This window comes from Panthera pardus, unplaced genomic scaffold, assembly GCF_024362965.1.
Source record: "Panthera pardus isolate Hobbes unplaced genomic scaffold, ASM2436296v1 HiC_scaffold_20, whole genome shotgun sequence".
Classification (NCBI taxonomy): Eukaryota; Metazoa; Chordata; class Mammalia; order Carnivora; family Felidae; genus Panthera; species Panthera pardus.
Genome location: NW_026526766.1, coordinates 27,465,867 through 27,481,706, shown reverse-complemented (window position 1 = coordinate 27,481,706; position 15,840 = coordinate 27,465,867). Strand labels below are relative to the sequence as shown.

General features: G+C 43.2%; 1 long non-coding RNA gene across 1 annotated transcript; it reads right to left on the bottom strand.

The window, feature by feature from the left end:
• Positions 1–4,858: 4,858 nt before the first annotated feature.
• On the bottom strand, positions 4,859–15,158 carry LOC109251684 (uncharacterized). Its single transcript, XR_002073629.2, has 4 exons — positions 15,012–15,158; positions 14,319–14,458; positions 13,692–13,990; positions 4,859–5,302 (listed from the first exon to the last, which is right to left on the bottom strand). It is a non-coding gene; the product is annotated as an uncharacterized LOC109251684 (long non-coding RNA).
• Positions 15,159–15,840: the final 682 nt, after the last annotated feature.

Genomic DNA, 15,840 nt, shown 5'->3' with positions numbered 1-15,840 from the left:
GACCTCATAGTTTCACGACGGAGTTATTTTCCACGAGCGTTTGGTAAGAAATTCCTCGATGGGTCTCCTGTTAAGCCCTACCACACTTGAGGTGCCTTTGAAATAAGCAACATTTTGCATTCCTGAAAACCTCCATCTTGGGTAAAATTGTGCCCTAAAAATAACAGGCTTATGAAAGAGAGTAGAGGTAAAGCACTCAGTGTCTGTGCATTTCTGTATCCAGAGCACTAACAAAAACAATGCTTTGAACCTGTAAAGGTGTCATGGACTTTCTTGGTGGCAGATATTAAAGAAAAAACCAGCAGAGCGAACAGGTGGCAGCCATCGGATCCGATCACAGCTGCAGGGACAGAGACTAGGCCGGTGGAAGTGACCACTGCTAGGGTGGCTGAAAGAGTCACTTCAACCCATCTCGAGCCAAGAGCGGCACAGAGCGGGGGGCCCACAGCTTGGGAAAGCCTGAAGGCAGGAACGTGTTTTTAATTTTCTTCAAGCATTGCCGAAAAAGGCTCCCTCCATGAGTGCCGTAGCCAAGTTAAGAGCTTTTCCTTTCCTGTGCAAGGTTATCATTCTAATCTTTTGGGGGGTTTTCTTTGGCCTCCCTTTGTTCAGGAACATCTGTGTCTGAGCAAACGTGAATTTTTTGTCACCCCGGTAGATTTGCCTGTCTGCCTTTTGTTCGTGAGCTTTCGCACGTTACGAAACCAAACACATTGTGGGGGAACAGACTCTACTTGACCGATTAGAAATTGGATTCTCTTGGGGGGGGGCCTGAGGGGGCTCAGTCAGTGGAGCGTCCGACTCTTGATTTCCGCTCAGGTCCTGGTCTCACGGTTGTTGAGATCGAGCCCCACATGGGGCTCTGTGCTGACAGTGCAGAGCCTTCTTGGGATTCTCTCTCCCTCTCTCTCTCTGCTTGCCCCCCACCCCCAAATAAATAAGTAAACTTTTAAGAAAAAAGAGAAAGAAACTGGGTTCTCTTCAGTTGGCAAGAAGATTAGGCTGTCGGCTGGACCTCAGCCTCACCACTGACAGAATAGGAATGGCAGGCAATAACAGGTCCCCTGGATCTCGTGCTTTCCGTGGGCCAGGCACTTCATGAACGCTTTGTAAATATTACCATATGGAATCATCAGGGTGGTCCTAAGTCAGGGAAATGTCCATCCCCATCTACACATGGCAGAACCAGATGGAGGGAAGTTGGGTGACTTGGTTGATGTCCCATACCCAGACAGGAATGCGGGACTCACAACTCATTTCCAAACCTCATGCTCTTAACCATCTCTTCCTTGATTCTGTGAACGTTGAGCTGAGTCTTGAAATTCCTGTTGATTCAAAAACTGATTTGATACCAGGAGGAAACTACAAAACTCTTCTCTGGACGACCAAAAGGTGTCATCTGTGTGTCTTTTGCTTCTGGTTCTCATTCTCTGTGCCCCAAAGGGACACCTATCCAATCTTCAAAGCACGTGTTGTGCCATGAGAGGAGTGTGCTTGACGCATTGCTTGCTGCTATATTTTGCTAAACGCACTACAAACTGAATGCCAGGAAGGGTTCTAGAAGGCTGACAGACCAGACGGGGGACATGGGGTAAGATGCCAGGTAGACAAACAATGGGAAGGTTTAAAACAGCAAATTGTTCTTTGCCTTTGCTTGTATGTTACATTGAAAAAAACACAGGGGCAAGTGGGTGGCTCAGTAGGTTAGGCATTCGGCTTCGGCTCAGTCATCATCTCACGGCTGGTGAGCTCAAGCCCCATGTCAGGTTCTGCGCTGACAGCTCAGATTCAGATTCTGCTTCAGATTCTGCATCACCCTCTTTTTCTCCCTCCCCTGCTTGCACTTTATCTCTCTCTCTCTCTCTCTCAAAAATAAATAAACATTTTAAAAAACCATAATAATACCCTGGGAAAAAAAGGAAACAATTGTCTCACAGTTCTGGAGGCTGGAGGTCTGAGCTATGTTTCCTCTACAATATGTAGGGGAACCCTTCCTTCCTCTTCTGACTTCTTGGTGTTCCTGGGCTTGCAGCCACACCTGCCAACCTCTGCCTCTGTCGTCACATGGTCTTCTCCCTGTGTCTCTGTCTTCACATGGTGTTCTTTTTACAGGGCCACCAGTCCTACTGGATTAGGGGCCCACCCAACTTTCATGACTTCATTTTACCTGAAGTAATTATATCAGTAGCGTAATTCCACATTCTGAAAGAGTTCACGTTCTGAAGTCCTGGGAGTTAGGACTTTCACATATCTCTCTGCGGGACACAATTGAACCTGTAACACATCATTGATTTTTTTTTTTTTTTTTTTTTAAGGAGTGGGTAAATTGCTGAAATTTTCATGGTATGGAATAATGCGCCTGAGACATTTCTCCCTCCCTTATTAAATCATGTATTGATACCTCTATTACAAGTTCCGAAGTTCATTGGACAAGTGCTTTTAGAATTGCTTAAATATTTAGATGCAGTAACTACAAAAACACATACCTTAAATCCCGGGGATGTGAGGAATCTGGAAATAAACACTACGGAGATCCATTCAGCGATGCAAAAATTAAGAAAATGAAAAATTAAGGCAAAAATGAGGAAAAATTATCAGGAGCAAATGGGATAATAGAAACGTTGCCACGGGAACACTAAGGGGTTCACCTTACCCCCTTCTTTCACCCCAGCAGCTGACTCTGTCTTCAGCATAAGCTGCCTTTCCAGAACATACTGTTCTTGTAACCCCCTGGCTTCCTGCTGCCATCAGAGTAGCAGGAATGACCAAAAGTGCAAAAAGGAGGAAGAAAGAATCTTGAAGTGATGGCAGAAAATAACTGCACTAGATCGACGATTTTGCATATGCTTTGTAAAGTAGAAACTGAATTTGATGTAAAAACAAATACTGTAATATTCTACTATCCCTAACTCTTAAGAGAAGTGGCTCTAAATTAATTTATGTCTTTAGAATACCTCGAGTAATTTCTTTAGTCATTCCATCAGCCAATCATTCTGCACTTAACCATATTCGTTTGTTTTCCCGTAGATTATGGAAGCGTTTGAACAATGGCGTGTATACGGGATCCCTGGAAACTGGAAGCAGACATCAAGTGGTTGATGTCAAGGCTCATTGTCTCATCATGGGGAAAAGTTTCAGGAGACCAACACAATTTTTAATGAAGAAACGAAATACAAAATAATGACATTTCTCTTCTCAAATTAAAAATTCTCATCGTCGTAGCTCAACGTAACATTCTTTAAAATCTTGGAAATTCGTCAATAATCTAGAAGTTACAAAGGAGACGAAGCCAAAGGAATCCATAATCTCACTTCATCTCGGCATCTCTGTTCTCCTTCTCTGTCTCCGTATCCATCTGCTTATGGACAGGTAGAAAGGTATGAATATCCATTCCTATTCCTATAGGGTTCTTCCATTTGCTTTGTTTTACCCTTTAAATCTTGACTATGATTTTCTTTAAATGCTTCAATATCTTGTCAGCTTAAAAAGAGGAGTTATGAAAGGGGCGCCTGGGTGGCGCAGTCGGTTAAGCGTCCGACTTCAGCCAGGTCACGATCTCGCGGTCCGTGAGTTCGAGCCCCGCGTCAGGCTCTGGGCTGATGGCTCGGAGCCTGGAGCCTGTTTCCGATTCTGTGTCTCCCTCTCTCTCTGCCCCTCCCCCGTTCATGCTCTGTCTCTCTCTGTCCCAAAAATAAATAAAAAACGTTGAAAAAAAAAAATTAAAAAAAAAAAAAAAAAAAAAAAAAAGAGGAGTTATGAAAAAAACCCAAAGAGTTTGGAGAGAGAGAGATGCTAGAGTCTACGTCCAATTCCCTCTGACCCGAGCTTTCTCTTTACCCTGCGAATGCTGTGTATGTTTGTCTATTCTCTTTTCTGTTTCTTAGGACTGCTTTTCTCTTAAGACTCATTAAGACATTAAGACACTAATTTACGCTTTGTTTTTGGTCCTGAGATAAGTGTGCAGGACTGATGTAATGTGTTACTTTCTTCTCCATCAGGTGTAAGCAACGGAAAGAGCCTGATTTAACATTTGTTTACAGAGCACCTTGTAACATATTCTCTTATTTAATCATTATCACAGCTCCAGGGGTTAGGTTTCTTTATCCTCTTCCTTCACTGTTCAGGTAGCAATTATAGACTTACTCATTCCTGAGCAGACAGCTATACAGAAAAAAACTTTATACTGTCCATCTTTGGTTATGTCTTACAAAATTGCACTTTAAGACCAGCCCAAAGTATAGGCAGTAATATAATCAAGATTGAGCATTCTTAAATTTTTCCTGTAATACCGTGATTCAAAGATGGGACAGAGAAAGTTCACTACCTCATCCTCATCAGCTTTTCCTTATTTTCCTAGGTGTCAGTATACAAATTTATTCCGGTAAATGGTTCTCTTAACGTTTAAATACAAATCATTATTTTTCTTCGTAAGCAATTATAGAAAATTCAGAATCATAAATTTAAAAAGGAAAGAGAGAGTAAATGTATAATGTCCACAGTCTCACCACCTAGATAAGTGAAATGTTAACAGTAGGCAAATGTATTTGAAAATCTTTAATAGGAATGTGTGTGTTAACTATCAATCCATTATTGTTTCAAAACAGTTTATTTTCAAATAATATGCATTCAATAATTTGCATGTCAGTAAATAAATATCTGCGTTATCATTCTCACCGAATATTATTCCATTATACATGTTACAGAATTTATCAATTATTTGCTTCTTAAAAAAATATAAGATATTGTATATCACAGCTGGGGATGGGTAAGCAGTACGGTATGTGAAAAAGAGAATGGACAAAGATATTTTATTTTTTAATTTTTATTTATTTATTTTTTAATTTTTTACATCTTTATTTATTTTTGAGAGAGAGACAGAGTGTGAGCAGGGAAGGAGCAGAGAAAGAAGGACACATGGAATCTGAAGCAGGCTCCAGGCCCTGAGCCATCAGCACAGAGCCCGATGCAGGGCTCGAACACACAAACCGTGAGATCACGACCTGAGCCGAAGTCGGATGCTCAACTGACCGAGCCACCCAGGTGCCCTCGGACAAAGATATTTTAAAGGAGAAGATGAAGGAGAAACATAACAGAATTTCAAGCCTATGATTCACTTGCATGAAAGACCACTGAATGGGCTCTTCAAACAGAGCTGACATTGAGGTCGCAGGGTCTCTCTGTGTTGTGGTTGGTGCAAGTGTGATGTTGAGGGTGTCTGAAGCCAGAATTTGCCAAATATCTATGGTTCCCTTCCATGTACATCCATGTTTAAGACAATCCAGTGGGTAGTTTTCAGCCTCAACTAGAAAAAAAAAAATGGGATGTGTTAGAAATAACAACATTGTGGTATTTTCTCAAATATTTGACAACTTAAAAATTCAACTCCATTCTCAAGTATTTACCTTGTGGGCAACACTTGACATCACGTCACTGTAGTCTCCACTGATGATAAATTATGGTAATCCCTTGCTCCCTCCAGCCTTGCCCTCCAAATTCTTACCATCTGAACTCCACAGCTAAAAAAAGTAGAAGGAATTTTTGGATAAATTCCTTGCCATTCAAACAATTTCTGCTTCGTCTCCAAATTAACTCAGGTAAAGCTGCTTCCCTTGCTAGTCAAACTTGTTGTTAGCTGAGCATTTGCTACCTGAACTAGGAGTATATGGGTTGGAGATGCGTACATCAACCAGCTCCCAAATGCATATTCATGGGGGAGGAGGAAGGCTGGAGCAAAACAGTGTAGATTTGAGGGAGGTTAGTAGATCTCTTTGTTTCAGTGTGATTTGGTGAGGGATTATAAATTAGGGAAATGATGTATCTGTAGGAAAGCTGAGAAATGACTTGGCAAATGGGAATAAGGAAGGAAATGTACGGAGCAGAGAAACTTTGGGATCATGTTCAGCTCACAAGATCCTTTCTACTTACTCTTTAATGAAATGAGTTTAGAATTTCTTGCTTTCCTTCCTCCCCTTCCTGCTCTTGTGTCTTCTTTTTGTCTGTCCATTTATTTATCAGATAATTTAAGTAACAACTCTCATCATTGTGTCTGCATAGCACTTTATTATCTCAATGCTTCACTCAACCAGAGGCATAAATGAAAGCAAGGCAGCTAATGAAACCAGAATTCGCTTCATAAACAGGGAAACATCTGGAAGACTTTGGGTATTATTTTGCTTCTTCAGCTGGGGGTTTGTTTGCCCTTTGCTTCTGATCTGCTCCTAGATTTTCACATATGAGACAAAAAATACTTTGACTAAAGCAATGTTTCCCAACCTTGCTGGATTATGAGTGTCGCCTGGGAACAACTTGTTAAATGCACAGATCCAGACATCACTGAATCAGAATTTCTAGGGAATTGGCTGGGAAATGTGTGTTTTTAACAAGGGTCCCAGATGATTCTCATGATTAGACAAGTTCAGGGCTCACTGGACTAAGATGTGGACTTTTCTGACCTGATCTAAAAACAAGTCTATGCATGAGTCAACAGCACCGAGCCCACAGCATGTGTAAGTCGTGAACAACTCAATAAATTTGCCCCAGGACCTGAGACCTTCATTGACATCCTTAACTTTGGCACTGCTATTTACAAGGTTTAGTATCCAACAGTGATATAAACTGCCTATTCCCTATCCCGCTCCAAAAGATTCCAAATCTGGGGGAGCTCTGGGGGAGGACAAAGAACACTTTGAGAAGTACTGATAAATCAGTGTCATTCATCATCTCTGCTTGAAGGCCAGCCTTAATGTAACACAATTTTTCTCAGTTATCTCTTCCTCCTTCCCTCCACTCACCTCTCTCTCTCTCTCTCTCTCTCTCTCTCTCTCTCTATCCCTCTCTCCATCTTACTCTTTATAAGGCCAGAGGTGGCCTTAAATTACCTCTCAAGGGCTTGGAAGCTCAGGCCCCATCCTTTCTCCCAGCGTTTCAATCCTTCTCACCATTTTAGAGTGCAAACTCTCAGATGATCCCTTCTGCCATCTATAGGCCCAGGTCTCCTTAAATTTCTCCAGTCAATCAATATATCTCCCTCAAACTTCAGATATTTTCATTTGCAAAGAAAGCATCTAGATATTTGCCACCTGGCTATCCAAGGAGTACTTAAACATTTGGAAGTTTAAACCATAAGCTCTCATGCTGTGACTTATCCACTCACATGTCCAAGCAGACCCTGGACGCTGTTCTCAAGTCCTCATCTCCCTCCACCTTTTCCTCAACATCACATCCATAAGCGAGCCCTGTCACTTCTCTATCCAGCACCCCATTTGCCGAGTCCACTGTCATTGTCCAGATTCTAACACCGTTTCCTGGATTTCTTCCTCCCACAAAACAAAACGACAAACTAGCTAACAAATCCTTCTCCCAACTCGGTTTCCCCATCCCAGAAAGTGGTGCTACCATCCGTTCCAGAATCTCAGGAGGGAAATATTTGGAGTCTACCTGCTTTCTATTCCTACCTGCATCTGATCCACTAGCCAGTTCTCTGAAACCCACCTTCAAAATAGATCCAAGATCTGAGCATTTCTCCCTCTCTCCATTGTACTGGTCCTAGCCACATCGGATTTTGCCTCAAATACTGCAGTGACTTCCTTGCTTTTTGCCCTTGCCACCACCTGGTTACCATTCTCTATAACATAACCAGAGTGATCATCCTGAAGTGTATTGTATCATTCCCCTGCAGTGGCTTTCCACTCAGACTAAAAATCCAATCTCCTCTCATGGTCTCCTAGATCCTGCCTTATCTGATGGTGCCTGTCTCTCCACGCTCATTTCCTACCCATGACCCTCTCCCCATTTTCTCTGCCCCAGCCACACAGTTCAGTCCTTCTCACTGAGGATGTTTGCACTTAATGTTCCCTTCTCCCTGGCATCACTGTGCACCAGCACCTTCTCTTTAGGTCTCTGCTGACCACCTGCTCAGAAAGCCCTGCCACCTAGCTAGGTTCATCCTATGTCCCACTTAGCCTAGGGACATCCTCATTTATCCTTTTTGTCCCGGAATCCTGGAGTTTTTTGTTTGTTTGTTATTGTTTTTAAATATTTACTTATTTATTTTGAGAGACACAGAGACAGAACACATGAGCAGGGAAGGGGCAGAGAGAGATGGAGAGTGAATCCCAAGCACTCTCCACCCTGCCAGTGCAGAGCCTGACATGGGGCTCGAACCATGAACCTTGACATCATGACCTGAGCTCAACCCAAAAGTTGGATGCTTAACCGACTGAGCCACCCAGGTGCCCCTGTCCTGGCATTCTGTTTCATTTGACATTTGTCCCAGATTTAAACATTTTAACCCAGTATTATTAGTAGCAGAAACAAAAACTTATCTAGGGTATTTGTGATTGGCCTCCATTTTCTTCTCCCAGCTTTTGCCATGGGCTGGTCTGTCTGGTAACCATTGAGGCTCAGGTACAATGAAGAGAGTTCTCACTATAATGTGCAATCAAATCTGAAAGATCCCCCATAGAAATCGCTCTCTTTTTCTGACCCTTTCTAGAAGCAACCTACCAACACCTCCATGTCAAGCACAGATGCAGGGTGTTCCTGATAAAACAAAGTGTGCTCAAGCGGCTAACTTCCCAGTTACTGGGTATTGATGGCAGAGGTCTCAGTGCTGGCTCCCCTACGAACACTTGGCCAGTTGTACCTTGGTTTGTGTCCCGGCCTCCAGGATGCACAAGGCTACCAGGTCCACAGAATAGAAATAAAGGCAGGAAGTTCTACACTTGGCATGGAGGAGTGTGCAAGCACTGGCTTCTGAGCAGTCCTCCTGCAGAAGGAGGTAGAGAAAGCTCCCCCGTTCTTGCTACAGTTGTATCATTTATTGTATGAGTCCCATCTTCAACGGTGTGTGCACTGTAATATCTGGCAATACGTTTTTCTTTTTCAGTAATGCTTTCTGCAGCAATAAGCTCAAAAACCAAATTGATGAACTGCAAACTTACACAAAATATCCATGTTTCTCGTCCACCAGGGGTCAAAGTCATACCAATGGCCATTTGCAGAAGACTTCAGATATCAGTAATTCTTTTTAAGAGACTGTGAGGAGCTCCTGGGTGGCTCAGTCGGTTAAGTGTCTGACTTTTGGTTTGGGCTCAGGTCATGATTTCACGGTTCGTGAGTTCAAGCCCCACAATGGGTTCTACACTGACAATGTGGAGCCTGCTTCTCCCTTGCTCGCTCACTCCCTCTCTCTGTCTCGAAAATAAATACATAAATAAACTTTAAAAATAAAATTAAAAATTAAATTTAAAAAATTAAAAAATAAAAGACTGTGAAATTGTGAATTATGTGTACACCCAACCTCTCCAAGGTCATTTCTGTCCCATAGGTTTCTTAACTTAGTAGAAACCGTATTTTCGCCATGACTCTTTGTGGTAGGCAGAGTGCTGCCTGCCCCTAAAGATGTCCAGATCCCAATCCCTGAAGCCTGTGACTCTTGTCACCCTATCTGGCAAATGAGACTTTGCCAATGTGTTACAGACCCTGATATGGGGAAATAACCCTGGATTATCTGGTGGACTCAGTGTCATCACAAGGGCCCTTCTAAAGAGGAGAGCAGAAAATGACTGGATGATAGGTGTGGAGTAAGAGTCAGAGATTTTCAGGTGCCACATCACCTGCTCCTAAGAAGAAGGAGGAGCCACAAGCCAAGGAATACAGATGGCCTCTTGAAGCTGGAAAGGGCAAACAAATCCATTTTCCCCTCGAGCCTCCAGAAGGAATATAGGTGTGGCAACTCTAATCTTAGCCCAGTGACATGTCTGACCCACAGAACTATAAGATAACACGTTTATGTCACTGTAAACCTAGGAAACTAATCTGTGCTCCAACCCAAATTTGAGTTGATGTTATCACTGCAAAACCAAATATTTTTATCTTTCACGTGGTACTTTTAAAGTGAATTTCAGGCGTACTCTCAACAGTGACAGAAGTTTCACCTGCAACAGAATGAATTTTAGAAACGCTTTACTTCGCGGCGCCTGGGTAGCTCAGTTGGTTAAGCATCCGGCTGTTGATTTCAGCTCAGATCTCTCACGTGAGATCAAACCCCACATCAGGCTCTGCCCTGACAGCTTGGAGCCTACATGGGATTGTCTCTCTCCCTCTCTCTCTGCCCCTCTCCCCCCCGCCATCTCTCAAAAGATTAAAAAAATAATCTTAAGAACAAAGAAACGTTTTACTTTGTTTCCATGAGTGGATAAAAAAATCAAATCATTTTTGGAATTAACGCTGATTTTCTATTTGAAGTAACACCATCTACCTGTTTGCTCAGTTCTGCTAATGGAGCCAACTATGCAGGCAAGTTAAAATACTTACCCATTTCCATAACGACAAGAAGAAAACAGTGGAATTGATAATATCCTTCATTTAACATGAGAGAGATTTTATCCCTCAGTTAGAAATATGATCATCTATGGATTTGAGATATTTGAAGATTTCAACAATTTCAAATTAATTCACCATAAATGCAAATTTGAAATGCAAATCCACTTGTATGGGTAAAAATAAGACTCTTTAACCAATCTCCAAAACTATTTAAAAACCATCTTTAGAAAAATACTAGTGACACATAAATTGAGATACAACATATCTAAGATGAAAGTAAATAAACATATTTCCAAGAACAATTTTGTTTTTTTAAGTTCACACCATGAATACAAAGACTTAAATTTTGACTTAATCTCTATGAGTACGTATCATTTTAATTTTTCAAGACAGAATTCGCTTTTTAAAAATTGTTAGGAAAGTAAATACCTCCAAAATTTTATCGTTACTCTCAGCACTGCATTTCACTCTCAAACTGTTTGGGTTTGTACAATACATTACAGGAGTATCATGGTACTGAGAGAGCAAGAGGAAGGAGAGAACCGTTGGCCTGGTTGTAATCATGTGACATTCGCCAGCACGCACTACTCATACTGCGAGACATCGCTCGTTTATCAAGATAAAATGTATTGGAAATGTTTGCTCGTCTTGCAGAACACTCGCAGAACAAGTTGCTCGGCATCCGAGGTTTCACTGGAAAGGGATTTTCAGCACATGACTGTTCAGATTGTCCAATAGTCGCCAATTAGCAATCTCTTTAGAGAAACCAACAATATACTTGAGATCAGCTGACTCACTTTCTTCGCACAGAGGCCTAGTATTACCACGACCTTCAGGGGCAACTTCTGGCCAGATGAAGGGATTTGCATGGGTGTATGTTAAACCCAGTCACCATAACCAGTGGGATTTTCCATGGGTATGATGTGATCATGTAATAAGTAAATACTAACATTTGGAAAATGATCATGATTTGATGAGGCTATAAACAGCACCCGTTACGAGCCAGGGGGGTGTAATTAGGCAGTTGTGACTTCTCTATCTCAACTACCCACCTAACTAAATAAGGAACTAACTACATTCCCTTATGCCAACCTCACTATGCCTCAGTTCTCTCTTCTGCGAAATGGAAGAATAATTGCCTTTCCTCCTGAGGGCCGCGTGAGCATTAAATGAGATGTTACATTTAGAGCACTTAGTTTAAGACCTGGCACACAGGACTTCTTAAAGAAGCCCCAGATGGTGTAGAGTGACCATGTTACCTCAGTGATTTGTATAAAATCATTCTTTTTGGTGTTTTTCTCCACTTTGTTACTGTCAGATCTTATTATGGTTGCTCTACATTCTAGAACTCCAAGACCATCCAAATCCCAAGTACTATTCTTATCAATGTGATCATTTTTGTAGAGAAAAAATATATTTTAATATTCTCCACATCACCTTTTTTTAAAATTTTTAATGTCTATTTACTGATTTTTGAGAGAGAAAGAGAGAGCGAACAGGGGAGGGGCAGACAGAGGGGTAGACAGAATCCCAAGCAGGCTCCGTGCTGTCAGCACAGAGCCCAATGTGGGGCTCGAACGCCTGAACCATGAGATCATGACCTGAGCCGAAACCCAGGGTCGGACACTTAACCGACTGAGCCACCTGGGTGCCCTATTCACATTACCGGTTTCTAAGGTGAGTGTATGTACCCGGGGTGTAGCAAAGACGTTCTACTTGAACGAACAGAGAGAGATTAGAGTTTCTGTATCAATTTTCCTTCTTCTGTATTTGATTTTTGTATTAGTGCGATTGGATGTGTACAGAATTTGTAAGCACACATACATTATTGGGGAGGTGTACTATTCTGGATGTACAATCACAGAGTTTTGGAAGCCATTGTTCTGGAACAGGAATTAGCAAACGACAGCCCATGGGCCAAATCTGGCCCACAGCTTATTTTTATAAATAAAGTTTTATTAGAACATAGCCATCTCAATTTGTTTCCATATCTTCAGTGGCTGCTCCTGTGCCACAATGGTAGAGGTGAGTAGTCGGAACAGTGGCTACGTAACCTACAAGCCGAAAATAATTACTTACTGACACTTAAGAGAAAGTGTTTGCCAACCCCTGCTCTAGACAGTGGTTTTAGAGGAGGAGGAGGAAAATAATGCACACTGCAACCTAGCTTTTATCACTTTTCACCCCAGTACTATCAGATCCATTAGCCAATTCCAGAAGGCTCATGATGTTTCCCAGCCCCTTACTACCCGGAGACTGGTTCCCAGACCAGCAGCAACGGTAGCGTCTGGGAGCCTGGTTCAAAATTCAGATGTCGCAGAATCTGCCATTGAGCAAGGCCCGCAGGAGACACACGTAGACGTTAAAATTTGAGAAACTGCAGGCTCACCTATACAATTCTTAGGTCAAATACTAGCGGAATCCTTAGAAGCTAAGGATATTAATTTTGGACTTCTCATTGGACATATATTTGCTTCTGCTTTGCACCGATGAACTGATTTGCCATATATAGAGAACCAGGGGAGCTGGCATGATCTGGCTCTCCTCCAGTTAACATTTATATATGGAAAGGCTAAGTCAGTTGTGTATAAGTTTTGGGGCCTCTCTCTTTCATCAAAAGCAAAACAAGGATCTTGCTCCTGAAGGTTAAACCATGGGGATGTGTTCAGCGATGGAGAAACACACGCACTGAGGAAGGACTAGTGATCTCTGGATTTTGTCGTCCGGAATGTTTTGGCTTTGAAACCAAAATGATGACAGCTCCATAAGGTTAAAGACCAGTTCCCCCGCCCCCTCCACATCACAAAGAAGAGATGAATGGAGGATTCACTGAAGGAGCATGGTGCAGGACAGAATGTGCTCCCAAAGCAAGCAGGCTGGCATGTTGGGCTGGGCGGTCACACCAAAAAGTCCATCGGATCAGGCCCGCTATGCTTTCTGGGTCAGCGCTGGCCAACCTTTTCCTTCCTTGAGGTCCTGTCACAGGGTTTTCAGCTTTTCCTAATGAAGTATTAATGAGGTGGGTGTAATTTATTGAATAGGGCGAGGTAAACTCACTGTGCCTGGAGCTGAGTTATGTTTCCTGAAGGGAGAAGCAAACTTATGAAATAAATCATTCCCTCTTTAATTAGCAGCTTTGGCTAGCCTACTTGAAGTGACGGAGCCAAATGGGAAAGTAAGCCAGCAATCAGTCAGAAACCCAAACACGGGTCTCATGTGCTGCTCACGGAGAGATTTATGCTGCTTGGGGTGAATGTGTCAGGGGACCCGAGTTAGTTACTTGAAGCACCACAATGAAATGCTCTCTTTCCGCCCCCGCTCTGGCTAAACCCCTGCCCCCTTCCCTCCCCAACAGGTTCCTTTACCTTCTCAGGCCACTATTATGTTCCAAACGAAAACAGCCAGCCAGAGAGAAGAGGAAACCAATTAGCGCATCTTCCAACGTGTCAGGTCGACCTTCCTGTTCGCGGATCTGTACCAGTGGGTTTTCGTTCCAAGTGCTGCTTTTACTTTCTCGGTACAGAGCGCCAATTCTTTGATGTTAACAGCACGGGCCACTTGCTGTACCGGCGTCGAAGCCGGATGCGGAATGCTCCGTATATGGCGACACATGTCATTTCAGTACAGGTCAGCATTCAGCAGGGCTTGCTAGGGGGCACCAGGCCTGCACAAGAGGGATGCGAGAATGATTCTCTGAGGCAGGGGATCATAGGCGACGTTAGAGAAGAGGGAGAGTTGGTGAGGAAAAACGACATAATTGGTCATGGAGAAATTTTCACTTTCCTGCCATCCTAGTCAGAGTCCCTTTACCTAATTTTCTCCATTTCACAACACGGATCACACGCAGAAGCTCGGAAGAACACTGGCCCCGTTGCCTCCCCTCAGTAACTACCCTCACCCTAAAGACTCAGCCAGTTAAATGAGCCTGGTGTCGATCCTGATGTTTCACAGCAGAGCCCGTTATATTTTTCCCCGTGAGAGCCCACTCGTACCTTGAGACTTTGAGTTCCAGGTGGAACCTGGGCCTCCCAGGGTTCAAATCCACCTTCCGTGGCCAAAACTGGTTTCCTGTCTTGAACAAGAATGACTTAACAAGCTTGGTGGACATGCCTGGCCGAAAAATTTTGATGAGCTAAAAGGGAACCAATCAAAAACATATGGATTATATTTTCTTGAACATACCCGCGATTTTCACAGAAATGGATTTGCCCCCAAGCATTTTGTTCTCCAGAACTTTCTGTCTGGACTCCAAACCTTACCATGATGCCTGCCAGGGGCAGAGGGACGCTTGGCATTTGCGGGCCGACCATGCAGATTTTATTAGAATCTGTAATTTCTTTCCTGCTTCTTGTTTGAAGATTTTGTGAGGGTTCAGCCCAGATGAGCCCACTCTTAGCTTCTCAGATATGTCTCTCCCCAGATGGTCTCCCCCTGCCCTCCTCTTCACCCCCACCCTTTCCCCGCAGGCCGCTTGCTAGAAACTCAGAAGAAACAAAGACTTCTTGCACTCTGAATGGGAAAGGCTCGTTCCCCTAACCCAAGCCTTGAAAAACAAAACTATCCCCTCCCCACGCCATTTTAGAAAGAAGAAAAGAAAAGGGATCTGACAATTTTTCTCCTGCTACAGGGCTGTGAGGATGAAGTTTGTAGAGCTCATGTTTTCTCTTTACTTCCATCCTATTCACCTTTGCCAGCTAGTAAGACTTTGCATTCCTGGAACCCAAACCGCGATATTCCAGTCTCTTTGCTAAGCCTCCGTGTGGAAGAAAGAAACTGCTTTCCCAGAATCCAAGGTCTTCTTGACTCCCGCTGCTTTGCCCACCTGCTGCCGAGAAGGCACAGGCCATTCGGCCGTGGGCGTGCCCTCTCTGAGCGGGAGGCGGGGGCTCATTTGAGGAAGAACAGACCACTAATAAATTGCATGGTCATTACCCTTTATGCATACTTGTTCTAATAGGTGTCGCAGATTCCTGCCTCCTAATAAGGAAGGGAAGTAGAAAAACACATAAATTCTCTCGAGGGAGTCAGACAGCCCCAAGCCACGTTCGACAGCTGCGAACGTTACCATGAGCACAAAAGCAAAACAGGGCTTAAAAGAGTGATACATTGCCAGCGATTCTGGCGCGATTTCCTTGGATCCAGACTATGTTTTGCACTGTTTCAGTTGAAGAGTAGCACTCCTGCCTGCCATATGTGATGGAATTTGGAGCTTAAATAAACAATGGCATTAATTGATCTAAAAGGGATTCATTGGAAGCATCCCAACGTTTGCCTTTATACCATAGATTTGTTTGTTTAGTTGTTTATGTTAACTTTTTCCCCCTTTCTTTTGAATTTATTTTTCAATGTTGATTTATTTTTGAGAGACAGAGAGAGACAGAGCATGAACAGGGGAGGGGCAGAGAGAGAGAGAGGGAGACCCAGAATCCGAAGCAAGCGCCAGGCTCCCAGCAGTCAGCACAGAGCCCACCGCGGGGTTCGAACTCATGAACCATGAGATCATGACCTGAGCCG